Consider the following 27,311-nt stretch of genomic DNA (forward strand, 5'->3'; position numbering starts at 1 on the left):
GTACTAGTGCCGACATTGTGCATGCTCTGTTGCCTGTGTCTATGTGCCTGTGGTTCTGTCAGTGCGATCATGTGATGTATCTGACCCCAGGAATGTGTCAATAAAGTTTCTCCTTCCTGGGACAATGAATTCACGGTGTTCTTATTTTAATTTCCAGGAGTGTACTTTCGCAGTATGCTCCTGCTATTCATTGAGATCCACTAGTCAAGACGACAACATCGCTTATGCCGATGAAATTGTGCTCCATTCTGTCGACAACGTATTTTGTTACGTTGCAATTGCGACTGTGCCACGAAAGTTTGCTTAATTCTGTCGACAAAGTGTTCTGTCTGTTTCACTTAGTCCGTCCAGATTAGTATTCATGGTCGTAGCCGTTATTCCTAATCTATGGAACAGTTCTGTTAGTGGATCAATGGACGTAGCTTGTTCAGTTGATGGAGCAACATCAAGTTGAGATTCATCATCAGTAAGCATTTTAATTACGACACTAGATTTCAGTTCCGCAATTTTAACCATTATCTGACTAAATATGAAAAAGCGTCATAGTATTAGATATATCACTGTAGAATAAATAATTAATAATGTTTCCATTGTAATTAATTACCAGTTGGAGGTCAGAATTAATTACAGTTACATTGATAATGAGAAACCGTTTGGTGGCTCTTGACTATCCTGACCACCTAACACACTTAATCAGCCACTTTGTTTGCAATGTTTGTAAAGGAATGACAATTAATTTTGCTACTTACGACTCAGATAAATCTAATTACAACCCCATAAAACCCCAGAATTGTTGTTTGGTGGCAACAAAGGTAAATCTAAAATAAGCAATGGTAACTTGAGTTTTGCTGGGTCCCACTATACCAACTGAAGCTTTACACTCAGAGTCATTCACGTTGTATTTCTTGTGAACTTTTCATAAGTGAAAAATAAAACAAACAAGATTTGTAATTACAAGCCATTTTAATGTGTCACAAGCTACTAATTACATTTTAAAAATTTTGAATCTGCCATTGAACAGTCGACTTACTGAAGTATCCTTAGGATCAATAATTGTTCTCTGTATTCTTTGTAATCAACTCTCAGGTTATGAATTTGCATTTCATTATTAGCAAAAGGGTGGGAATTTGAGGAGATGGGACCTGGATAAACTGAAAGAACCAGAGATTGTAGAGAGTTTCAGGAAGAGCATTAAGGAACAATTGAGAAGAATGTGGGAAAAAATACAGTAGAAGAAGAATGGGTAGCTTTGAGGGATGAAGTAGTGAAGGCAGCACAGGATCAAATAGGTAAAAAGACGTGGGCTGCTAGAAATCCTTGGGTAACAGAAGAAATATTGAACTTAACTGATGAAAGGAGAAAATATAAAAATGCAGTAAATGGAGCAGGCAAAAAGGAATACAAACTTCTCTAAAATGAGATCGACAGGAAGTGCAAAATGCCTAAGCAGAGATGGCTATAGGACAAATGTAAGGATATAGAGGCTTGTCACGCCAGGCGTAAGATAGATACTGCCTACAGGAAAATTAAAGAGACCATTGGAGAAAAGAGAACCACTTGTATGAATATCAAGGGCTCAGATGGAAACCCAGTTCTAAGCAAAGAAGGGAAAGCAGAAAGGTGGAAGGAGTATATAGAGGGTTTATACAAGGGCGATGTTCTTGAGGACAATATTATGGAAATGGAAGAGGATGTAGATGAAGATGAAATGGGAGATATGATAGTGCGTGAAAAATTTGATAGAGCACTGAAAGACCTAAGTCGAAACAAGGCCCTGGTAGTAGACAACATTCCATTAGAACTACTGGCAGCCTTGGGAGAGCTAGTCCTGACAAAACTCTACCATCTTGTGAGCAAAATGTATGAGACAGGCGAAATACCCTCAGACTTCAAGAAGAATATAATAATTCCAATCCCAAAGAAAACAGGCGTTGACAGATGCGAAAATCACCGAACTGTCAGTTTAATAAGTCACAGCTGCAAAATACTAACGAGAATTCTGTACAGAAGAATGGAAAAACTGGTAGAAGCCGACCTCGGGGAAGATCAGTTTGGATTCCGTAGAAATATGGGAACACGTGAGGCAATACTGACCCTACGACTTATCTTAGAAGTTATCTTAAGAAAAGGTAAACCTACGTTTCTAGCATTGTAGACTTGGAGAAAGCTTTTGGCAACGTTGACTGGAACAATCTCTTTCAAATTCTGAAGGTGGCAGGGGTAAAATAAAGGGAGGGAAAGGCTATTTACAATTTGTACAGATACCAGATGGCAGTTATAAGAGGCGAGGGGCATGAAAGGGAAGCAGTGGTTGGGAAGGGCATGAGACAGGGTTGTAGCCTCTCCCCGATGTTATTCAATCTGTATATTGAGCAAGCAGTAAAGGAAACAAAATTAAAATTCGGAGTAGGTATTAAAATCCATGGAGAAGAACTAAAAACTTTAAAGTTCACCGATGACATTGTAATTCTGTCAGAGATAGCAAAGGGCTTGGAAGAGCAGTTGAACGGAATGGACAGTGTCTTGAAGGGAGGATATAAGATGAACATCAACCAAAGCGAAACGAGGATAATGGAATGTAGTCGAATTAAATTGGGCGATGCTGAGGGAATTAGATTAGGAAATGAGACACTTAAAGTAGTAAATGAGTTTTGCTATTATGGGAGCAAACTAACTGATAATGGTCGAAGTAGAGAACATATAAAATGTAGACTGGCAATGGCAAGGAAAGTGTTTCTGACGAAGAGAAATTTGTAAACGTCGAGTATAGATTTAAGTGTCAGGAAATCATTTCTAAAAGTATTTGTATGGAGTGTACCCATGTATGGAAGTGAAACATGGACGATAAATAGTTTGAACAAGAAGAGAATAGAAATGTTTGAAATGTGGTGCTACAGAAGAATGCTGAAGGTGAGATGGGTAGATCACATAACTAATGAGGAAGTATTGAATAGGATTGGGGAGAAGAGGAGTTTGTGGCACAACTTGACAAGAAGAAGGGATCGGTTGGTAGGACATATTCTGAGGCAGCAAGGGATCACCAATTTAGTATTGGAGGGCAGTGTGGAGGGTAAAAATCGCAGAGGGAGACCAAGAGATAAATACACTAAACATATTCAGAAGGTTGTAGGCTGCAGTAACTACTGGGAGATGAAGAAGCTTGCACAGGATAGAGTAGCATGGAGAGCTGCATCAAACCAGTCTCAGGACTGAAGACCACAACAAAAACATATTAGGAAAAAGCTTTTCTCTCAGTACTTTCTGAATTAGTCGCAATAAGGACACATTAGACTCCTTGCAAATGAAAATGACTTTCAAGCAATGCAGAAAATATTTTTCTATCACTTTATTTATAGCTCGCTTCCATTGGCTAGAGGGTTAATACGGCAAACATTTGTTTATGGAAATAATTAGAATTTATTGGCACAGACTGATTACACAGACAACATCACTAAATAAAATAGTCCAGAGTTGAATTATAACACACTTAATGATAAAGCTGCAATAACATTTGATACTTTAGGATGTCAGAGAATACAAGTTACAGTTCCTAAAATAGTGTCTTGGAGATTTCTGGAGCTCAAAAACATTTCACCTTATGATGAGAGTAATTTCTGTATAAAACAATAACAGTTATAACATTAGTTAATTGAAACATGATCATTGTAGCATATTTATTTGTTAAGAGTTTAAGTAGTATTGGTCTGTGCATTGTGTTCTTTTATAATAAAAATCACAGGCACATAAAACATGGATGTAGTTATAACATCACAGATGAATGTCTGAGAAACAAGTTAGAAGATATTTTTTTTCTCATGATATGTTATCAACTTATAACTTTTTGGAACTCTATTACACACCATTACTTTAGGAACAAGAACATGGCGTTCTAAAATTTTTGTCTCTACAAAAAATTCGATTTATAGGTCTATTGACGAATCAGTTTAATCTTTCTCTTGTTGATCGTATAAAAAATAGGACCATATACATCACTACATTATCTGCGATTTACTCATGATTTCTTTCATTCCACTTTTAAAAGAAATTTTGTCAGTACTAAGAGCGAACTACCTTCCCCCAATAGACCCAAGCAAGGAGGAGTGGAGTACTACATTGATCTATTTGGAGAAATACAACAGCAGACCTAGTATCACTGAAGCGAACAATGAACTGCATCAAGGAAGTGGTTAAGTTGTGGAAATATACCCTGACTGATACAATACTGATGGTTTGAATGCATGTATAAAACAATGTGTATAAGGCTTTACGTTATGTGCAAATGTTAATACATTTAAAACAGATGTTAAAATTGGGATGAGGCGGTAGACTGGATCCACAAAGGTTCAGTAGAACCACTATTAGGTTTCTCTAGGAGCCAAGCTTAGGAGAACAATACTGATGAAATTTATAATTCAATCAACAAGAGGATATACTGCCATTCAGTACAACTCATGTTGAGTATAATATCGCAGTGAATTCACAACTTAATGACAGAGTAATTCATACTTTATATGGATACTTTCCTCAAGTGGGCATAGGTTATAAAATATTTGAGTTGCCTAGCAATGTCATTGATTACTCGGACATAGACAGTATTATAGATGAGAATGGTGACTTAGTCGATTTTTGCTGTGAGGAAATTGTAGTATGCCTTCATTGGAAGCAGCAAGGGCGTAAAGTATGAAATCAATGCAGACACCTATCAGAACATCACTTTGCAGTAGAAGCAGAATCTGATAACAGATGGGAATTATACGTTCCTTAAACCAATAACACAGAAACCTCCCAATGAGATCACTCAATACAACAGCTCCAGGAATGTTTCTCCCATAGACTTTTTGCTTTGAATGTATTTAATAATAACAATGATACAAGAATTCTCATTCGATATCAAGATCATTTAACACTTCCAAGAAAGAGCTTCCTATGCTTGGAAGGATGATTTGTGAAGAAGAAGGATGGAAGCCCTCCAGCAGTGACATTGCAACTTACTAATAATGAATTTGCCTATCAATTCCATCAGATAATGTCTGAACTTCATGGCATCGAGATCGATAAATAAGAAATGTTGGTATGATATCGACCATCAAAACATGCAGCCCCACATCAATTTCTGACATGACTGATTTACAAGGTGCGGTATGGATCCTAGATGGACAGATAAGTAGCCACTTTAGTTGAGGTGTTCCACTCAAATTGTTAATGGGGTTTTTTGAGGACAGTAAGTGCATCATTATGAACACTAAAAAGGATCCAATACTGGTTCTGAGTGCTACAGATAATAATTCAATAATAACTAAAGGAATGCAAGAAGATGAAAATAATATCATCTCGAATAAACTGGTTTGGAGACTGTCCCACATATCTTAATCAGGCAAAGAGCACCTGAAACTTTCACATGTATTGAATACAGGTGTTCAGCTATCATTAACTTTCCAGAGACATCCAAACAAACATGGACGATTAAGCTATCAGGAAAACTAGAATCGCCTTGATTTATTATTCCAGTGCTGCAAACAGACAAGGAGGGAAATTTAACTAACAAAATGCAGAGTCTACCTAAGTTCCAAGTTTTTTCCATACGATAACTTACAGTTTGACTGGACCAGTAATAATGTTGGTCTACTGTATGTTAAGTATGCTAAGTCTCACTCTTCTTACAGTGAGGTTAATGAATTGAAGATACATGCTCAATCCACAGACGCTTAAGGAATTATCACCTACAGTGGTGACAGACTGTTCAAAGCAAAATGAGACAATCAAAGCTGTAACTGTTGACGTATTTATTGAATTAGAATAATCACAAAACTTCCCTACAGGCACCACTGTGTATGTATTGTTGTTACATGATTGTCTTGTAAACTAAACACCTTTCATAGGAATCATGCAATGTGTAGTATGAATGTAGAGGAATTGTGTCATGTGCGAAGTATTTCACAGTGATGCCTCAGAGTGCAAACATGACAATAGATACACAAGTATTTTACAGTGAGTGCAGACATTTCGTGATTAAGGTTACTGCATTCATTGCATTCTGCAGTGCTGGACGAGTATTAACAAAATATTTCACAATCGTAACTTTCACAGACTGTTAAGTGCAGTCACAATGTGCCAAAACTTGATGTCTGCTTCATGACTACTTTGATTTTATTGTGGGAAGTGCTGGGATGCTGAAGGAATTATGCACGAAAATATCGGAGCACCGCTCAGGAACTGTGGTCATACAGAAAGAATAGTTTATGTTAAACGCTGTGAAAAAGTATTGTAGTTGCATAAAATTTTCAAGAGCATAGTAATTCAATATAATGAGGAGTACAACTGCCCATCAATTCGAAGACTCAGTCAAATGCAAGGTGATAATGGCAGTATTTATATGCATGCTTCAGATAATGTACAGCTACTTATAAGTTGGATTACCAATAAATGGTATTGTCTATTAAAACTGAGTATTTATTTGTTCGGCTCCTCCTCACATGTTTTTTCATATCTAAAGAACCTAATTCAATGAATGATACACACATCAAAAACAGTTTTGCATCACCTCAGTTCCGAGAGTCCTAGAATCTGTACAGAAAATTGGAATAGAGATCAACATAAACCTCATTTCCGCCCTTTGTATTGCTCATGAAAACTACACATTGAATGTTGTACCAAGATAAAGCAAGACCTTCAGAGGTGGTGGTTGAGATCGCTGTACACACTGGTACCTCTAATACCTAGTAGCACATCCTCTTGCATCAGTGCATGCCTGTATTCATCGAGGCATACTATCCACTAATTCATCAACGCACTGTCGGTCCAGATTGTCCCACTCCTGAATGGCGATTCGATGTAGATCCCAGGCATGTTCAATAGGGTTCACATCTGGAGAACATGCTGGATACTCTAGTCGAGCGATGTCGTTATCCTGAAGGAAACCATTAACAAGATGTGCACGATGGAGTCGTGATTTGTCGTCCATGAAGACGAATGCCTCAGTACTATGCTGTCAATATGGTTGCACTATCAGTTGGTTGATTGGTTTGTGAGATTGAAGGGGCCAGACTGCGATGGTCATCAGTCCCACACTACCAGTCAGAGGATGGCATTCAATGGCCTTTCATGACCACCAGCGGTATGCATTGGCCCCACATAATGCTACTCCAAAACATCAGGGAACCACCAATCTGGTGCACACGCTGGGCAGTGTGTCTAAGGCATTCAGCTTGACCGGGTTGCCTCTAAACATGTCTCTGACAATTGTCTGGTTGAAGAGAAGAGAACGTGATTCCAATCCTGAGTGGTCCATTTGGCATGTTGTTGGGTCCATCTGTACCATGCTGTATGGTGTCATGGTTTGCAAAAATGGACCTTGCCATGGATGTCGGGAGTGAAGTTGTGCATCATACAGCCTATTGCGCACAGTTTGAGTCGTAACACGACGTCCTGTAGCTGCACAAAAAGCATTATTCAAGATGGTGCGTTGCTGTCAGGGTTCCTCTGAGCCATTGTCCGTAGGTAGCAGTCATCCACTGCAGTAGTAGCCCGTGGTCGGCTTGAGCGAGGTATGTCATCGACAATTCCTGTCTCTCTGTATCTCCTCCATGTCTGAACAACATCACATTGGTTCACTCCGAGTGTGGACGCTTCCTTTGTTAAGAGCCCTTCCGGGCACGAAGAAAAAATGCCGACACATGATCTAAGCGCGGTGTTGACTGTCTAGGCATGGTTGAACTACAGGCAACACGAGCCATGTACCTCCTCCATGGTGGAATGACTGGAACTGATTGGCTGTCAGACCTGCTCCGTCTAATAGGCACTGCTCATGCAAGGTTGTTTACATCTTTGGGCGGGTTTAGTGAAACCTCTGAAGAGTCAAAGGGACTGTGTCTGTGATACAATACCCACAGTCAATGTCTATCTTCAGTAGTTCTGGGAACCGGGGTGATGCAGAACTTTTTTTTGATGTGTGTATATATTACTACATACCGATCTGGCACATGCCTCACTGCAGAGAGCTGTCTTGCAAACTGTTACAGTTGAATAGGCCCAGCATATATATATCACATCAGCAATGGGTGCAAGTGGTAGTGTCAGATATCAGAAAATGGCTCTGGCAATTTGCTGACAATATACTATTGTTCCCACGTAAAAATGCTTATGTATTGGTGTAATGTTATATACGCTTGTTAAAAGTTGATGTCTCTAAAACTTCCATTCACATGTACAACCAAGAGGTGGTAGATTGTTATACATTTTTCATACACTGTAAGGGGGGATTACGTGTGTTGTTGCCCCAGATGATGATTACACCCATATTTTGTCAGGATTTGTAAGCGTTGGATCCTTGAGGTATGGCCATACGCGAACACGAGAGGTAAGCTTAAACAGTTTCATTAACAAAGGCAGATTATAAAACACGCACGCTAGCACACCCATCACCACTGTGTCTGACATCCTAACACCGGCTTATTACGGTTTTATCAAAGGCTCCATGGTGAGCTAAGAAAAGAGACATATTCGCGCCCGAGGCCGCGCTGGTTAATACTGTCCGTTGCGAACGGCGGCCACTGGCGTACTCTCCGTCGCAGTGCGGCCGGACGCACGTTGGCTGTCGAGTGCGTAATGTACCGCACAGCTGCGCGAAATCCGTAGACCCTTAAAACTGAAATAATGGAACCACATTACCTCTTGGTGTAATGTTATATGTGCTTTTTATGCATTGATGTATGATGACTTCCATTCACATACATAGCCAAGAAGTGGTGGTGAATTATTGTATGTTTTTTACACTACACACACACACACACACACACACACACACACACACACACACATACACACTGGTGATTGGTCCACAAGCTTGCAGTTGCATCATCAGTACTCTGACTAGAAGTTCGGACAGGAAACAGCATAATAATGTCTGCTTATTACTCATTTATCATTTTGCAGATGTAGTTTTGCACTAAGTGAATACGGGCATTTACATACTGTTCTAACTGTTTCATATTTGCACTGTTCTAATGAAAAATAGTTCAGATGCTATGGACACAAGCGTCTCAGTCTGTCTGTCGCAATTGTTCATGTACGGTATACATCATCAAAATGCACAACACTTGAATGTTTTATGCATATGTGCATGTCCGATGAAGTTAATTCAAGCATTGTTTCGCCATACATATCCACATCCCTAACAAATACATTGATATTAATAGGGGTGTAGGAAGGGGCGAACTCATTTATCAGTTCCTCTGTATGTAATCCTTTGTGCTACATACACTCCTGGAAATTGGAAATAAGAACACCGTGAATTCATTGTCCCAGGAAGGGGAAACTTTATTGACACATTCCTGGGGTCAGATACATCACATGATCACACTGACAGAACCACAGGCACATAGACACAGGCAACAGAGCATGCACAATGTCGGCACTAGTACAGTGTATATCCACCTTTCGCAGCAATGCAGGCTGCTATTCTCCCATGGAGACGATCGTAGAGATGCTGGATGTAGTCCTGTGAAACGGCTTGCCATGCCATTTCCACCTGGCGCCTCAGTTGGACCAGCGTTCGTGCTGGACGTGCACACCGCGTGAGACGACGCTTCATCCAGTCCCAAACATGCTCAATGGGCGACAGATCCGGAGATCTTGGTGGCCAGGGTAGTTGACTTACTCCTTCTAGAGCACGTTGGGTGGCACGGGATACATGCGGACGTGCGTTGTCCTGTTGGAACAGCAAGTTCCCTTGCCGGTCTAGGAATGGTAGAACGATGGGTTCGATGACGGTTTGGATGTACCGTGCACTATTCAGTGTCCCCTCGACGATCACCAGAGGTGTACGGCCAGTGTAGGAGATCGATCCCCACAGCACGATGCCGGGTGTTGGCCCTGTGTGCCTCGGTCGTATGCAGTCCTGATTCTGGCGCTCACCTGCACGGCGCCAAACACGCATACGACCATCATTGGCACCAAGGCAGAAGCGACTCTCATCGCTGAAGACGACACGTCTCCATTCGTCCCTCCATTCACGCCTGTCGCGACACCACTGGAGGCTGGCTGCACGATGTTGGGGCGTGAGCGGAAGACGGCCTAACGGTGTGCGGGACCGTAGCTCAGCTTCATGGAGACGGTTGCGAATGGTCCTCGCCGATACCCCAGGAGCAACAGTGTCCCTAATTTGCTGGGAAGTGGCGGTGCGGTCCCCTACGGCACTGCGTAGGATCCTACGGTCTTGGCGTGCATCCGTGCGTCGCTGCGGTCCGGTCCCAGGTCGACGGGCACGTGCACCTTCCGCCGACCACTGTCGACAACATCGATGTACTGTGGAGACCTCACGCCCCACGTGTTGAGCAATTCGGTGGTACGTCCACCCGGCCTCCCGCATGCCCACTATACGCCCTCGCTCAAAGTCCGTCAACTGCACATACGGTTCACGTCCACGCTGTCGCAGCATGCTACCAGTGTTAAAGACTGCGATGGAGCTCCGTATGCCACGGCAAACTGGCTGACACTGACGGCGGCGGTGCACAAATGCTGCGCAGCTAGCGCCATTCGACGGCCAACACTGCGGTTCCTGGTGTGTCCGCTGTGCCGTGCGTGTGATCATTGCTTGTACAGCCCTCTCGCAGTGTCCGGAGCAAGTATGATGGGTCTGACACACCGGTGTCAATGTGTTCTTTTTTCCATTTCCAGGAGTGTAGATAGTCCCATTCGTACCACAAAAAGTGCTCTTCAGTCCAAATCAATTGAATTTTTTCTACTTCAATTATTACACCAAAGTCATTGTTTGGGTACTACCTCAACATTCACGCATTTAACCCCACTAGCAGTCAGATTATATGTATTTGCAAATAGCAGTATACTAAGCATTTTGAGGAAGTTACAGTGGATGCAGTTGCTGTGGTTGTGGTAGCAGGTCGGGTAAACCTAGAAGAATGTGCGTGGAATGCAGCTGCTGTGGTGATGCTGACAACCATAAGTTGAACACCTGCATGTTCTGGCCCTGCAGTCCTGCTAGTACTAAATCAGGGGTGTGTTGTGCTGCCATAAAAATTTAATAACAAAATGTAATTGTAAATTAATGTATTAATAAATTAATAGTTACGATATTATTAATAGCTGATAAACGAATGCTTAATTTTGTGTCCAACAGTTTTTCTCTGCTTTCTATTCTAACTGAAGGTAGTTGCTAATCTATGCTGATAGCACTCCAAGATGATCCTGTAATTATGACATACAGAGCTCAAATCAAGGCAACTGCTTTTTTTAACAAAAAAAGGGAAGAGGAGGGAACTTCGTTCCTGTTGATTAAGAACATATTACCTCAGTAGTGGGACGCCCTAGCAATTGGCTGAGAGCATCATGATGTTGATGTTTTGGTGGACGAAGCGAGAGGAAGAGTAGGGGTAGACGATGGGGGAGTGGTGGGGCATGAGAGGGGTACTGGAGTCGAGTAGCATTGAATATAATAAGCACAACTGCCTCAGCAACCAAAAGTGTAGTTTCAAGAAAGCCCACATCACCAGTTCCTGGAACGCTGATACCAAAAGTGCTGACATCAGTAATGTGAGCAAAAACTGGCAATGTTCTACTACTCTGGAGATCTAGCTATGCTCATTTCCGTCAAGGAATCCAGTCCCATTAGTAGATAACCAAATCCGCGACTCCCTGAAACACCTTACCTTTATTGACTTCGTTTTGTTTGTTTTACACAAAATAATTATTTAAAATGGAAATACATTTCCACCTAAGATGATGTTTAGCATTTATCAGCTTCTACTGTTACATTCAAATCAGCCTCTGCCTCTCGTCAGCTGAGACACTGACCTGAATCTGCCCTCCTATCTTAACTTATTCTCTCTAAGACGAGTCTTTAGCACATCTGTGATGAGCTTAGTGCAATGCTTGTAAATCATAGTTAGCAATCATAGCTCAAAATACACTCATGTATTATATTTGAACTAAAAGGATTGGCACCTGCTTTGCAATTTTATTTTATTTTGCTGTATGGCTAGGGCCCACATCAGGCAGACCGTTCGCTGGGTGCCGGTCTTCCAATTTGACGCCACTTCGGCGACCTGCAGTCGATGAGGATGATATGATGATGATGAGGACAGCACAACATCCAGTCCCTAGGCGGAGAAAATTCCCCAACACAGCTGGGAATCGAACTGGGCCCAGAGGATTGACAATCCGCCACGCTGACCGTTCAGCTACCAGGGGCCGACTGCTTTGCAATGGAACACCATCACAGTGAGAAAAACACATTAGGAATGCAGGAGTGACATTTGTTTTCAGAGGTTCGCAAAACAGTATCAATTGTGAGGCAATAAGTTGGTTCTGAGATCAAAAATTACGTCTGAATTTACAGGCCAGGTATTTACTCTGAGATCTCGACTCATGCCACAATGAAGTGGCAGAGAATAAGTTTCCAGTAAAATCAATGTAAAGTGTCGTAATGTTGACTGAGAAATTGTGCTCCAACACAACAAGCACAAGGTCACCTCGAATATTAGAACACAAAGCTCCCTAGAAGCTCAATTTAATAGAGAATGTCCCACTAGCACTTCACCTCAGCTTGAAAATGCAAGGTAAATGAGGCCTAGACGCATGAAACAATACAATTGATTAATCGGGCAACTCATGTTGCATAACACATCCCACAAACTGTGAGCTGCTCAGAATGTGGATAGCTGTACTGTGAGATGCGTCACTTCCAAAACTCTTGGCAGATGTGTCCCCCACTCGGCTCCATGACTAGAATTGAAGAGCTGACTAGGAAAAGAATGTAACTGCCAAAAACTAAATTTTTCAGGAGTTAAGGAAATGTAACTGGGACTTTAGAAATGCTTTATTTCTTGTAATTTTTAGGTACAATCAATTTAGTTGTACGTTTTGAACAATACTCACTATATCTATTGACAAAAGGAATTAAAGTCATTGTTATAAAAATTATGAAGAGCAGATATCCTTGTAGAACTGATGATATTTTAGATCTAAGTAAGCCAACATAGCCAATAAATCTTTTTTCTTGGCATCGCTGATGTTTATTACATGTGTCTCATTGTCGAAGGCGTGCATGTTCTCTAATTCCTCATATTTTCCCTTCTTGAAAATAGTATGACACTACCATGCTTCCATTTCATTGAAGGTTTACTTTCTTTTAATTTGTGGTAAATCTGTCACAGACACTTTGATCCACGATTTGTTAGTGATCTATAATGCTGTTGTCTTTATAAACTCATCACAGGCACGGGAGACATCAAAGAAATCAGATTTTGCCATTGGCACCACCTGAAATGGATTTGTAACCGCGACGATCCCACTACATTCTGAAGTTCTTCTGGCACCATGGCTTTGCAAACGCGTTTTCGTTTTTCAATAACGCCAAAATCTCGACCACAAGGTGTACAAGAATGCCCAGAAACCAGAAATTTAAATTCAATGGAATCATAGTATCCTCTCACTACTAGACACATTAGAACCAGCAACACAATCTTGTTCTTAGTCTGACCAGCGCAGTTGTCACACCATATTTCCAGCTGGCGCTTATGTGTCAATCGATTGGACAGAAACTTTAAAGTATATGATGCAATAGCGTTGCTTCCGCGGCCCCCAATTCCTTCGTTCCACATACACATGAATGCAGTATTTCCCACATGAATACATAAGTTGTAATTCGACAGCTGGCACCTGTAAAGTATGTTGTTGTTGTGGTCTTCAGTCTTGAGACTGGTTTGATGCAGCTCTCCATGCTACTCTATCCTGCGCAAGCTTCTTCATCTCTCAGTACCTACTGCAACCTACATCCTTCTGAATCTGCTTATTGTATTCATCTCTTGGTCTCCCTCTAAGTTTTTTACCCTCTCTATCCCAGTCAGGACTTTTTGTTAGGGCGGACACAACATGTTATCTTGGATGAAGAGTCATTGCTAGATGTAGAAAAACTTTGGGTGTGTCCCAGACATACGTGTTGGGACCCTTGCTGTTCATGTTGTATCTCAGTGACCTAGCAGACAATGTTAATAGTAACCTCAGATTTTTTGCAACTGATGTACTTATCTATAATGAAGTATAGTCTCAAAAAAGCTGCATATAAATTCAGTCAAATCTTGCAAACTTTTCAAAGTGGTGCAATGATTAGCAACTTGTTTAAATTTTCAGAAATGTAAACTTGTGCACTTCAAGAAACGAAAAAATGTTGTATCCTGTTGTTGTTGTGGTCTTCAGTCCTGATACTGGTTTGATGCAGCTCTCCATGCTACTCTATCCTGTGCAAGCTTCTTTATCTCCCAGTACCTACTGCAACCTACATCCTTCTGAATCTGCTTAGTGTATTCATCTCTTGGTCTCCCTCTACGACTTTTACCTTCCACGCTGCCCTCCAATACTAAATTGGTGATCCCTTGATGCCTCAGGACATGTCCTACCAACCGATCCCTTCTTCTGGTCAAGTTGTGGCACAAACTTCACATCTCCCCAATCCTATTCAGTACTTCCTCATTAGTTACGAGATCTACCCACCTAATCTTCAACATTCTTCTGTAGTACCACATTTCGAAAGCTTCTATTCTCTTCTTGTCTAAACTATTTATCGTCCATGTTTCACTTCCATACATGGCTGCACTCCATACAAATACGTTCAGAAATGTCTTCCTGACACTTAAATCTATACTCGATGTTAACAAATTTCTCTTCTTCAGAAACAGTTTCCTTGCCATTGGCGGTATACATTTTATATCCTCTCTACTTCGACCATTATCAGTTAGTTTGCACCCATAATAGCAAAACTCATTTACTACTTTAAGTGTCTCATTTCCTAATCTAATAGCCTCAACATCACCCGCCTTATTTCGACTACATTCCATTATCCTCGTTTTGCTTTTGTTGATGTTCATCTTACATCCTCCTTTCAAGACCCTACCCATTCCATTCAACTGCTCTTCTAAGTCCTTTGCTGTCTCTGACAGAATTACAATGTCATCGGCGAACCTCAAAGTTTTTGTTTCTTCTCCATGAATTTTAATACCTACTCCGAATTTTAATTTTGTTTCCTTCATTGCTTGCTCAATATACAGATTGAATAACATCGGGGAGAGACTCCAAACCTGTCTCACTCCCTTCCCAACCACTGCTTCCCTTTCATGTCCCTCGACTCTTATAACTGCCATCTGGTTTCTGCACAAATTGTAACCAGCCTTTCGCTCCCTGTATTTTACCCCTTCCACCTTCAGAATTTGAAAGAGAGTATTCCAGTCAACATTGTCAAAATCTTTCTCTAAGTCTACAAATGCTAGAAACGTAGGTTTGCCCTTCCTTAATCTAGCTTCTAAGATAGTCGTAGGGTCAGTATTGCCTCACGTGTTCCAACATTTCTACGGAATCCAAACTGATCGTCCCCGAGGTCGGCTTCTACTAGTGTTTCCATTCGTCTGTAAAGAATTCGCGTTAGTATTTTGCAGCTGTAACTTATTAAACTGCCAGTTCGGTGATTTTCGCATCTGTCAACGCCTGCTTTCTTTGGGATTGGAATTATTATATTCTTCTTGAAGTCTGAGGGTGTTTCGCCTGTTTCATACATCTTGCTCACCAGATGGTAGAGTTTTGTCAGGACTGGCTCTCCCAAGGCCGTCAGTAGTTCCAATGGAATGTTGTCTACTCCGGGGGCCTTGTTTTGACTCAGGTCTTTCAATGCTCTGTCAAGCTCTTCACGCAGTATCGCATCTCCCATTTCATCTTCATCTACATCCTCTTCCATTTCCATAATATTGTCCTCAAGTACGTCGCCCTTGTATGAACCCTCTGTATACGCCTTCCACCTTTCTGCTTTCCCTTCTTTGCTTAGAACTGGGTTTCCATCTGGGCTCTTGATGTTCATACAAGTGGTTCTCTTATCTCCAAAGGTCTCTTTAATTTTCCTGTAGGCAGTATCTATTTTACCCCTAGTGAGATAAGCCTCTACATCCTGACATTTGTCCTCTAGCCATCCCTGCTTAGCCATTTTCCACATCCTGTCGATCTCATTTTTGAGACGTTTGTATTCCTTTTTTCCTGCTTCATTTACTGCATTTTTATATTTTCTCCTTTCATCAATTAAATTCAATATTTGTTCTGTTACCCAAGGATTTCTACTAGCCCTCGTCTTTTTACCTACTTGATCCTCTGCTGCCTTCACTACTTCATCCCTCAGAGCTACCTATTCGTCTTCTACTGTATTTCTTCCCCCCATTCCTGTCAATTGTTCCCTTATGCTCTCCCTGAAACTCTGTACAACTTCTGGTTCTTTGTCCATGTCCCATCTCCTTAAATTCCCACCTTTTTGCAGTTTCTTCAGTTTTAATCTACAGGTCATAACCAATAGATTGTGTGTCAGAGTCCACATCTGCCCCTGGAAATGTTTTACAATTTAAAACCTGGTTCCTAAATCTCTGTATTACCATTATATAATCTATCTGAAACCTGTCAGTATCTCCCGGCTTCTTCCATGTATACAGCCTTCTTTCATGATTCTTGAACCAAGTGTTTGCTATGGTTAAGTTGTGCTCTGTGCAAAATTCTACCAGGCGACTTCCTCTTTCGCTTCTTACCCCCAATCCATATTCACCTACTACGTTTCCTTCTCTCTCTTTTCCTACTACTGAATTTCAGTCACCCATGACTATTAAATTTTCGTCACCCTTCACTATCTGAATAATTTCTTTTATTTCATCATATATTTCTTCAATTTCTTCGTCATCCGCAGAGCTAGTTGGCATATAAACTTTTACTACTGTATGCTATGAATATAATATCAACGAATCACAAGTGGAAATGGCCAACACATACAAATACCTAGGTATAACACTTCGCACGGATGTGAAATGGAATGAGGAAATAGGCTCATTTGTACATAAATCAAATTTCGGTACGATGATAGAATATTGGCAAACTGCAAGAATGAAATTGCTTAGAAATTTTGCATGTGACCCATCCCAGAATATTGCTAAGTCTGTGGGTCCCAGCCTAAATATAACTAACAGGAGAAATTGAATGTATACGGAGAAGGGCAGCAATTATGATCACATGTTTGTTTGATTCTTGGGAGAGTACCACAGATTTGCTGAAGAAACTGTCCTGGCAGGCTCTTGAAGATACACGTAAACTTCCTGAGAAAGCCTACGTACAAATTTTAAATGATGGACTCTAGAAATGTACTAAAACCCCTTACATAACTCCCCTGTAGTAATCGTGAGGACAGGGTCAGATTAATTACAACACACACAGAGGCATTAAAACAATCGTTCTTCGTGCCGTCCATACGGGAATGGCACGGGAAAAAGGCCTAATAAGTGGTACAATGGGACGAAACCCTTTGTCAAGCACTTCACAGTGGTGAGCAGAGTACAGATGTAGATATAAATAAAGAACTTTTTTCTCTGAAAATCAGTTATATGTAGATCGAGTGCTTGTAACCGATCTTAGATTGATTGAAGGGAGAATGAGATGGAATTACATCAGAGTCTGACCATTCGTATTTCTGCAGTTGCACTGAAACACTACAGGTTAAAAGAAATGAGGTCGATTATCCTTCTCCCTACCTTCTACATCTACACTTATACTCCGCAAGCCACCCAGAGGTGTGTAGCGGAGGGCACTTTACGTGCCACTGTCATTACCTCCCTTTCCTGTTCCAGTCGCGTATGGTTCGCGGGAAGAACGACTGCTGGAAAGCCTCCGTGCACGCTCGAATCTCTCTAATTTTACATTCGTGATCTCCTCGGGAGGTATAAGTAGGGGGAAGCAATATATTCGATACATCATCCAGAAACGCACGCTCTCGAAACCTGAACAGCAAGCTATACCGCGATGCAGAGCACCTCCCTTGCAGACTCTGCCACTTGAGTTTGCTAAGAATCTCCGTAAGGCTATCACACTTACCAAATAACCCTGCGACGAAACGCGCCACTCTTCTTTGGATCTCCTCTATCTCCTCTGTCAATCCGACCTGGTACGGATCCCACACTGATGAGCAATACTCAAGTATAGGCCGAACGAGTGTTTAGTAAGCCACCTCCTTTGTTGACGGACTTTATTTTCTAAAGACTCTGCCAATGAATCTCAACCTGACACCCGCCTTACCAACAATTAATTTTATATGATCATTCCACTTCAAATCGTTCCGTACGCATACTTCCAGATATTTTACAGAAGTAACTGTTACCAGTGTTTGTTCCGCTATCATATAATCATACAATAAATGATCCTTTTTTCTATGTATTCGTAATACGTTACATTTGTCTATGTTGAGGGTGATTTGCCACTCCCTGCACCAAGTGCCTATCCGCTGCAGATCTTCCTGCATTTCGCTGCAATTTTCTAATTCTGCAACTTCTCTTTATACTATGGCATCACCCGCGAAAAGCCGCATGGAACTTCCGACACTATCTACTAGGTCATATACACCCCTGGAAATGAAACCAAGAACACATTGACACCGGTGTGTCAGACCCACCATACTTGCTCCGGACACTGCGAGAGGGCTGTACAAGCAATGATCACACGCACTGCACAGCGGACACACCAGGAACCGCGGTGTTGGCCGTCGAATGGCGCTAGCTGCGCAGCATTTGTGCACCGCCGCCGTCAGTGTCAGCCAGTTTGCCGTGGCATACGGAGCTCCATCGCAGTCTTTAACACTGGTAGCATGCCGCGACAGCGTGGACGTGAACCGTATGTGCAGTTGACGGACTTTGAGCGAGGGCGTATAATGGGCATGTGGGAGGCCGGGTGGACGTACCGCCAAATTGCTCAACACGTGGGGCGTGAGGTCTCCACAGTACATCGATGTTGTCGACAGTGGTCGGCGGAAGGTGCACGTGCCCGTCGACCTGGGACCGGACCGCACCGACGCACGGATGCACGCCAAGACCGTAGGATCCTACGCAGTGCCGTAGGGGACCGCACCGCCACTTCCCAGCAAATTAGGGACACTGTTGCTCCTGGGGTATCGGCGAGGACCATTCGCAACCGTCTCCATGAAGCTGGGCTACGGTCCCGCACACCGTTAGGCCGTCTTCCGCTCACGCCCCAACATCGTGCAGCCCGCCTCCAGTGGTGTCGTGATAGGCGTGAATGGAGGGACGAATGGAGACGTGTTGTCTTCAGCGATGAGAGTCGCTTCTGCCTTGGTGCCAATGATGGTCGTATGCGTGTTTGGCGCCGTGCAGGTGAGCGCCACAATCAGGACTGCATACGACCGAGGCACACAGGGCCAACGCCCGGCATCATGGTGTGGGGAGCGATCTCCTACACTGGCCGTACACCTCTGGTGATCGTCGAGGGTACACTGAATAGTGCACGGTACATGCAAACCGTCATCGAACCCATCGTTCTACCATTCCTAGACCGGCAAGGGAACTTTCTGTTCCAACAGGACAATGCACGTCCGCATGTATCCCGTGCCACCCAACGTGCTCTAGAATGTGTAAGTCAACTACCCTGGCCACCAAGATCTCCGGATCTGTCGCCCATTGAGCATGTTTGGGACTGGATGAAGCGTCGTCTCACGCGGTCTGCACGTCCAGCACGAACGCTGGTCCAACTGAGGCGCCAGGTGCAAATGGCATGGCAAGCCGTTCCACAGGACTACATCCAGCATCTCTACGATCGTCTCCATGGGAGAATAGCAGCTTGCATTGCTGCGAAAGGTGGATATACTCTGTACTAGTGCCGACATTGTGCATGCTCTGTTGCCTGTGTCTATGTGCTTGTGGTTCTGTCAGTGTGATCATGTGATGTATCTGACCCCAGGAATGTGTCAATAAAGTTTCCCCTTCCTGGGACAATGAATTCACGGTGTTCTTATTTCAATTTCCAGGAGTGTATATAGTGAAAATTCCTAATCCAACATCTAATTCAAACCACTGTTTTGTCTGTGATGATCACAATGTCGAAGGGATTTAATGGTCTTACGTACCTTTGTTTGTTTGAAGACGTCCGTTTCATCCATTCCCAGATATTTGATATCCTACGGTGCTTTACCACATCAATACGTGGCTGATTTCACTTTACAAACTAACCAAGAATTCATTCGTGCAGAGGACAGTTCTCCATTGATGTGCAAGCCAATGTGGCGTTGTGTTCTCTCTGGGAATTCTTTCTTCTGTCGTGAACTGTGTGTGACACACTTCGGGTTAGTCGCATTTTAGTTTATCATCGACTGTTATGACGGTTGAAAGCCAGGTGCAGAACTGAAGTGGTGAAGTTCTGTTTCCTGCACGAAAACAGCTTAGAAGGAAGCCGCTGTGGTGAAAACAGCGAGGAGTTTCCTCAGGTCATAAACGTGGGATTGTCTCTTGCAGAGCGGTACACGAGAGCGTCTCCCGACTTCCCAAAGGATTGAAAATATCGCGAGCAGCAATAAAATGATGAAGCAGTATAATTACAGGAGTAAGGAGAACTGACGCAGTGTCATAGCGATCATAACTGGCGCCCGGGGCACGACACTTTATTGGTGTCCCACGCCCTCGGCGCACAGAGAATACGTAGAGGGTCTGTGGTACGTTACTCAAGCGCTCCCTGCGGTGTCACGCTCTACTGGTAGTTGCCGTGTTTCGGGATGTCATTCTACAGTTGTGCTGAAAGGAGAGTTCTTGTATGGATTTTGTAAGCCATGCAGTCGCTGAACTTCTTTTCGGAATCGTACCTGTCGAGTGCTCATATTATAAATGTAGCCACATATCTATAATAAAGATTGGTGTAAATATTTTTACATACTGCATTCTATAACTGTGCTGTTTTTTGTGTACAATCATTTATTTGTTTACTTGTGTAACACAGCTCGTTTCATCCACGTTCTACTAAGTATACAATATTCCGAGAATTTTGGGTCTATAGAGATGCCAACAAAGGCTTGCATCATACTTTGAAACATTTCCAAAACGTTAGGAGCATACGATTGTAAGCTTTTTTGTGAGTGGAAACTTACTTGCTAGTTGGAAGGTATGGTCGATTACATCTTTTACTTATCAGTTTTTGACAGTTTTAACAGGCATTTCTCCATTAATTGTTTTTGTTGCTTTGTGGAACGTAAATGAAGAATACTTTCACATTAGAAAGTACGGATTACAGACAGAAAGTTCTGTATTTCGTGTGAACAGATAATTATGTGGTTAAATTATAACTTCGAATCATAATAGGAGCCTTCTGCATGAAAACTATAAAGTACAATTAACTTTATAAATCAATTTTGTTATGATTTTATATGTTGTTGTGGTCTTCAGTCAAGAGACTGGTTTCATGCAGCTCTCCATGCTACTCTATCATGTGCAAGCTTCTTCATCTCCCAGTACCTACTGCAACCTACAGCCTTCCGAATCTGTTTAGTATTTTCATCTCTTGGTCTCCCTCTACGATTTTTTCCCCTCCACGCTGCCCTCCAATACTAAATTGGTGATCCCTTGAAGCCTCAGAAAATGTCCTAGCAGGCGATCCCTTCTTCTAGTTAAGTTGTGCCACAAATTTCTCTTCTTCCCAAATCTATTCAATACCTCCTCATTAGTTATGTAAACTACCCATCTAATCTTCAGCATACTTCTGTAGCACCACATTTCGAAAGCTTCTATTCTCTTCCTGTCCAAAGTATTTATCGCCCACGTTTCACTTCCATACATGGCTACATTCCATACAAATACTTTCAGAAACGACTTCCTGACACTTAAATCTATACTTAATGTTAACGACTTTGTCTTCTTCAGAAACGCTTACCTTGCCATTGCCAGTATACATTTTATATCCTCTCTACTTCGACCATCATCAACTATTTTGCTGCCCAAATAGCAAAACTCATTTACTACTTTAAGCGTCTCATTTCCTAATCTAATTCCCTCGGCATCATCCGATTTAATTCGACTACATTCCATTATCCTCGTTTTGATTTTGTTGATGTTGTTCGTCTTATATTTTGCCAGCTTCATTTAGTGCATTTTTATATTTTCTCTTTTCATCAATTAAATTTAATATCTCTTCTGTTATCCTAGGATTTCTACTAGCCATCGACTTTTTACCTGCTTCATCCTCTGCTGCCTTCACTATTTCTAATCTCAAAGCTACCCATTCTTCTTCTACCGTATTTCATTCCCCTGTTCCTGTCAATCGTCACCTAATGCTCTCTCTGAAACTTTGTACAACCTCTGGTTCTTTCAGTTTATCGAGGTCTCATCTACTTAAATTCCCACCTCTTTACAGTTTCTTCAGTTATACTGTACAGTTCACAACCAATAGATTGTGGTCAGAGCCCACATACCCTGAAAATGCCTTCCAATTTAAAACCTGGTTCCTAAATCTCTGTCTTACCATTATATAATCTATCTGAAACCTTCCAGTGTCTCCAGGTCCCGTCCACGTATATAACCTTCTTTCATGATTCTTAAACCAAGTGTTAGCTATGATCGAGTTATGCTCAGTGCAAAATTCTTCCAGACGGATTCCTCTTTCGTGCCTTATCCCCATTCCATATTCACCTACTACTTTTCCTTCTCTTCCTTTTCGTACTATTGAATTCCAGTCCCCCATGGCTATTAAATTTTCGCCCCCCTTCACTATCTGAATAATTTCTCTTACCTCATCATACATTTCTTCAATATCTTCATCATATGCGGAGCTAGTTGGCATATAAACTTTTACTACTGTGGTAGGTGTGGGCTTCGTGTCGATCTTGGTTACAATAATGCATTCACTATGCTGTTCGTAGTAGCTGACACGTTTTCCTATTTTTTTAATTCATTATTAGACCTACTCCTGCATACCCCTACTTGACTTTGTATTTATAACTCTGTATTCACCTGACCAGAAGTCTTGTTCCTCCTGCCACCGAACTTCACTAATTCCCACTATATCTAACTTTAACATATCCATTTCCCTTTTTAAATTTTCTAACCTACCTGCCCGATTAAGGCATCTGACATTCCACACTCCAATCCGCAGAACGCCAGTTTTATTTCTCCTGATAACACCGTCCTCTTGAGTAGTCCCCGCCCGGAGATCCGAATGGGGGACTATTTTACCTCTGGAATATTTTACCCAAGAGGCCCTCGGGAAAAATTAGGGCTGTAGTTTCCCCTTGCTTTCAGCAGTCCGCAGAACCAGCACAGCAAGGCCGTTTTTTGTGTATGTATAGTCATTTCCCAAAGTTTTGATCGTCAACAGGCGGGTACATATTTTAAATTATAGCTTCTGTTAATGGCGTGGATAAGGTATGATGTGCAAAGTGTAATTTAATCTGATATTCAATCTTAGAAATCGAAATGCTGAAGGATAGACATGGGGCGATATTGGACGCCTCCTGTACCACCCTCTTCCTCCCCCCTGAAATCTTGCTTGTGGTGAGACTGACCAGTAGCAAAGCCAAATGTTTACATTCGTCCCTCATTGAAACGCATTTTGCCATGTTTAACAGACTTTTACTTGTAGATACTCTGCTAGTGATCTTCTGCGGTTGCAGTATGTAAACGAAAGCTACTGACACTGTCAAGAGATGGTGTGTATGAAGTGTTGGTTTCTATACTTGCAGGTCATATTATTAATAAACGCTAACAGTTGCAATTTGTGATTTCCATACGCATTGTCATGTACCACGCCCGTTTCTTTTGACGTCCGAAGACATGGCGCTGGCTTCGTTTAATTTGCTTCGCTGTGGTGGCGATGTTACCTCTCTATGGTATTCCGTCTCTTTGGGTACGACTCTACATTTTGTTGGCGCTCTCACCATCCTCCAGAAAGAGATATAGTAATATAATATAAAGAATTTAATAATAGTATATTTTCAAGAAAACCTTGTTTGCCTTGGAAACCATTTGGCCCCCTCTGCAAGTGGCACCCGGGGCATGGTAATCCGCCATGCCCTCCCTCCCCTCGCTACGCCGCTGAACTGACTCAGGGTTTTTACTTACGACTTGTAGATAGGAAGAAAAGGAGAAATATTCGTGGACACAGCTGATAAAAATAACTCCTGAATGGATGAGTGTAGCGAACTGAAGTAACTATTTGAATCTATCAACGTTCGTAACTGATGACGAGAGTTGGCTTTATACAAAAATGAAATGGTTGTACAGCGTTATTGGCTGGGAGGTCCAAGTCTAGGATTGTTCGGCCGCCTGCTGCTAGTCGTTCTATTTGACGCCACTTCGGCAACTTGGGCGTTCTTCTGATGAAGACGAGGTGAGATGATTAGGATAACACAAACACTCAGTTCCTGAGCGAAGAAAATCACCGACCTCGTTGGGAATCGTACCAGGGATCCTATGATTTAGAGGCAGCTCTGACTTTCAGTATAGAACGAGCCGCAGACAGAGCTATACATCCCAGACAGGACCTAGCAGCCAACTTATTAAGTGAGCGTAACTCGCCGATGTTACAAAAGATCAGCTAGTTTTATTCAATATCCATATCATGATTTTTTTCAATACGTAAATCATTCTTCACTCATAACTCAGTCGAAATAGTAAAAATGTTAAAAAAGTGTACTATTTACAATTTTCTGAAACTTGTATGTGGCGCGGAGAGACGAAAATACTCCGTATCGTGTCAGGGTGGGGACTGTCAGCTACATCGATGGAATACGACGGCCATATAAAAAATTCCGTAACTTCGCGCCAGTGGTATGTTGGAGCGAAATGCGTTTGGCATCCTTGTACGCGCCTGTGTTTAATGTGTAACTGCCGGGAGTTTCATCGTTGTATGTCTGTTAGTTATTGTTCATTGCTGTATTGTGTAGAACGTTGTGTCACACAGTTCGCGAATTTCGAGAAGGCAAAGTTAGAGGAACAATGCGTCTATATTAAGTTTTGCGTGATACTCGAGAAAACTTTACAGAGACACACCAACCGATTCAGGAAGCCTATGGTGATGACTGCTTAATTCGAATCGACGTTATGAATGGGTCTCAGAGTTTAAGAATGGCAGGTCGGATGTTAAAGATGACCCGCATTCAGGACGCACTTCGACTTCTACCGACGACTCTCATGTTAGGAACGTCAATGAAATTGTGCGTGCCAATCGAAGACAGACTGTCCAAGAGGTTGCAGAAGAAAGTAACATTCCTGCTGGATCATGTCATGAAATCCTGACACAGCATCACAGTTTAAGAATGGCAGGTCGGATGTTAAAGATGACCCGCATTCAAGACGCACCGACTTCTACCGACGACTCTCATGTTAGGAACGTCAATGAAATTGTACGTGCCAATCCAAGACAGACTGTCCAAGAGGTTGCAGAAGAAAGTAACATTCCTGCTGGATCATGTCATGAAATCCTGACACAGCATCACAGTTCAGAATGGCAGGTCGGATATTAAAGATGACCCGCATTCAGGAAGCACTTCGACTTCAACCGACGACTATCATGTTAGGAACGTCAATGAAATTGTGCGTGCCAATCCAAGACAGACTGTCCAAGAGGTTGCAGAAGAAAGTAACATTCCTGATGGATCATGTCATGAAATCCTGACACAGCATCACAGTTTAAGAATGGCAGGTCGGATGTTAAAGATGACCCGCATTCAGGACGCACTTCGACTTCTACCGACGACTCTCATGTTAGGAACGTCAATGAAATTGTGCGTGCCAATCCAAGACAGACTGTCCAAGAGGTTGCAGAAGAAAGTAACATTCCTGCTGGATCATGTCATGAAATCCTGACACAGCATCAGAGTTTAAGAATGGCAAGTCGGATGTTAAAGATGACCCGCATTCAGGACGCACTTCGACTTCTACCGACGACTCTCATGTTAGGAACGTCAATGAAATTGTGCGTGCCAATCCAAGACAGACTGTCCAAGAGGTTGCAGAAGAAAGTAACATTCCTGCTGGATCATGTCATGAAATCCTGACACAGCATCACAGTTTAAGAATGGGAAGTCGGATGTTAAAGATGACCCGCATTCAGGACGCACTTCGACTTCTACCGACGACTCTCATGTTAGGAACGTCAATGAAATTGTGCGTGCCAATCCAAGACAGACTGTCCAACAGGTTGCAGAAGAAAGTAACATTTCTGCTGGATCATGTCATGAAATCCTGACACAGCTTCACAGTTTAAGAATGGCAGGTCGGATGTTAAAGATGACCTGCATTCAGGACGCACTTCGACTTCTACCGACGACTCTCATGTTAGGAACGTCAATGAAATTGTGCGTGCCAATCCAAGACAGACTGTCCAAGAGGTTGCAGAAGAAAGTAACATTCCTGCTGGATCATGTCATGAAATCCGGACACAGCATCACAGTTTAAGAATGGCAGGTTGGATGTTAAAGATGACCCGCATTCAGGACGCACTTCGACTTCTACCGACGACTCTCATGTGAGGAACGTCAATGAAATTGTGCGTGCCAATGCAAGACAGACTGTCCAAGAGGTTGCAGAAGAAAGTAACATTCCTGCTGGATCATGTCATGAAATCCTGACACAGCATCACAGTTTAAGAATGGCAGGTCGGATGTTAAAGATGACCCGCATTCAGGACTCACTTCGACTTCTACCGACGACTCTCATGTTAGGAACGTCAATGAAATTGTGCGTGCCAATCCAAGACAGACTGTCCAAGAGGTTGCAGAAGAAAGTAACATTCCTGCTGGATCATGTCATGAAATCCTGACACAGCATCACAGTTTAAGAATGGCAGGTCGGATGTTAAAGATGACCCGCATTCAGGATGCACTTCGACTTCTACCGACGACTCTCATGTTAGGAACGTCAATGAAATTGTGCGTGCCAATCCAAGACAGACTGTCCAAGAGGTTGCGGAAGAAAGTAACATTCCTGCTGGATCATGTCATGAAATCCTGACACAGCATTACAGTTTAAGAATGGCAGGTCGGATGTTGAAGATGACCCTCATTCAGGACGCACTTCGACTTCTACCGACGACTCTCATGTTAGGAACGTCAATGAAATTGTGCGTGCCAATCGAAGACAGACTGTCCAAGAGGTTGCAGAAGAAAGTAACATTCCTGCTGGATCATGTCATGAAATCCTGACACAGCATCACAGTTTAAGAATGGCAGGTCGGATGTTAAAGATGACCCGCATTCAGGACGCACTTCGACTTCTACCGACGACACTCATGTTAGGAACGTCAATGAAATTGTGCGTGCCAATCCAAGACAGACTGTCCAAGAGGTTGCAGAAGAAAGTAACATTCCTGCTGGATCATGTCATGAAATCCTGACACAGCATCACAGTTTAAGAATGGCAAGTCGGATGTTAAAGATGACCCGCATTCAGGACGCACTTCGACTTCTACCGACGACTCTCATGTTAGGAACGTCAATGAAATTGTGCGTGCCAATCCAAGAC

Source organism: Schistocerca gregaria, chromosome 1 (genome assembly GCF_023897955.1).
Source record: "Schistocerca gregaria isolate iqSchGreg1 chromosome 1, iqSchGreg1.2, whole genome shotgun sequence".
NCBI classification, from domain to species: Eukaryota; Metazoa; Arthropoda; class Insecta; order Orthoptera; family Acrididae; genus Schistocerca; species Schistocerca gregaria.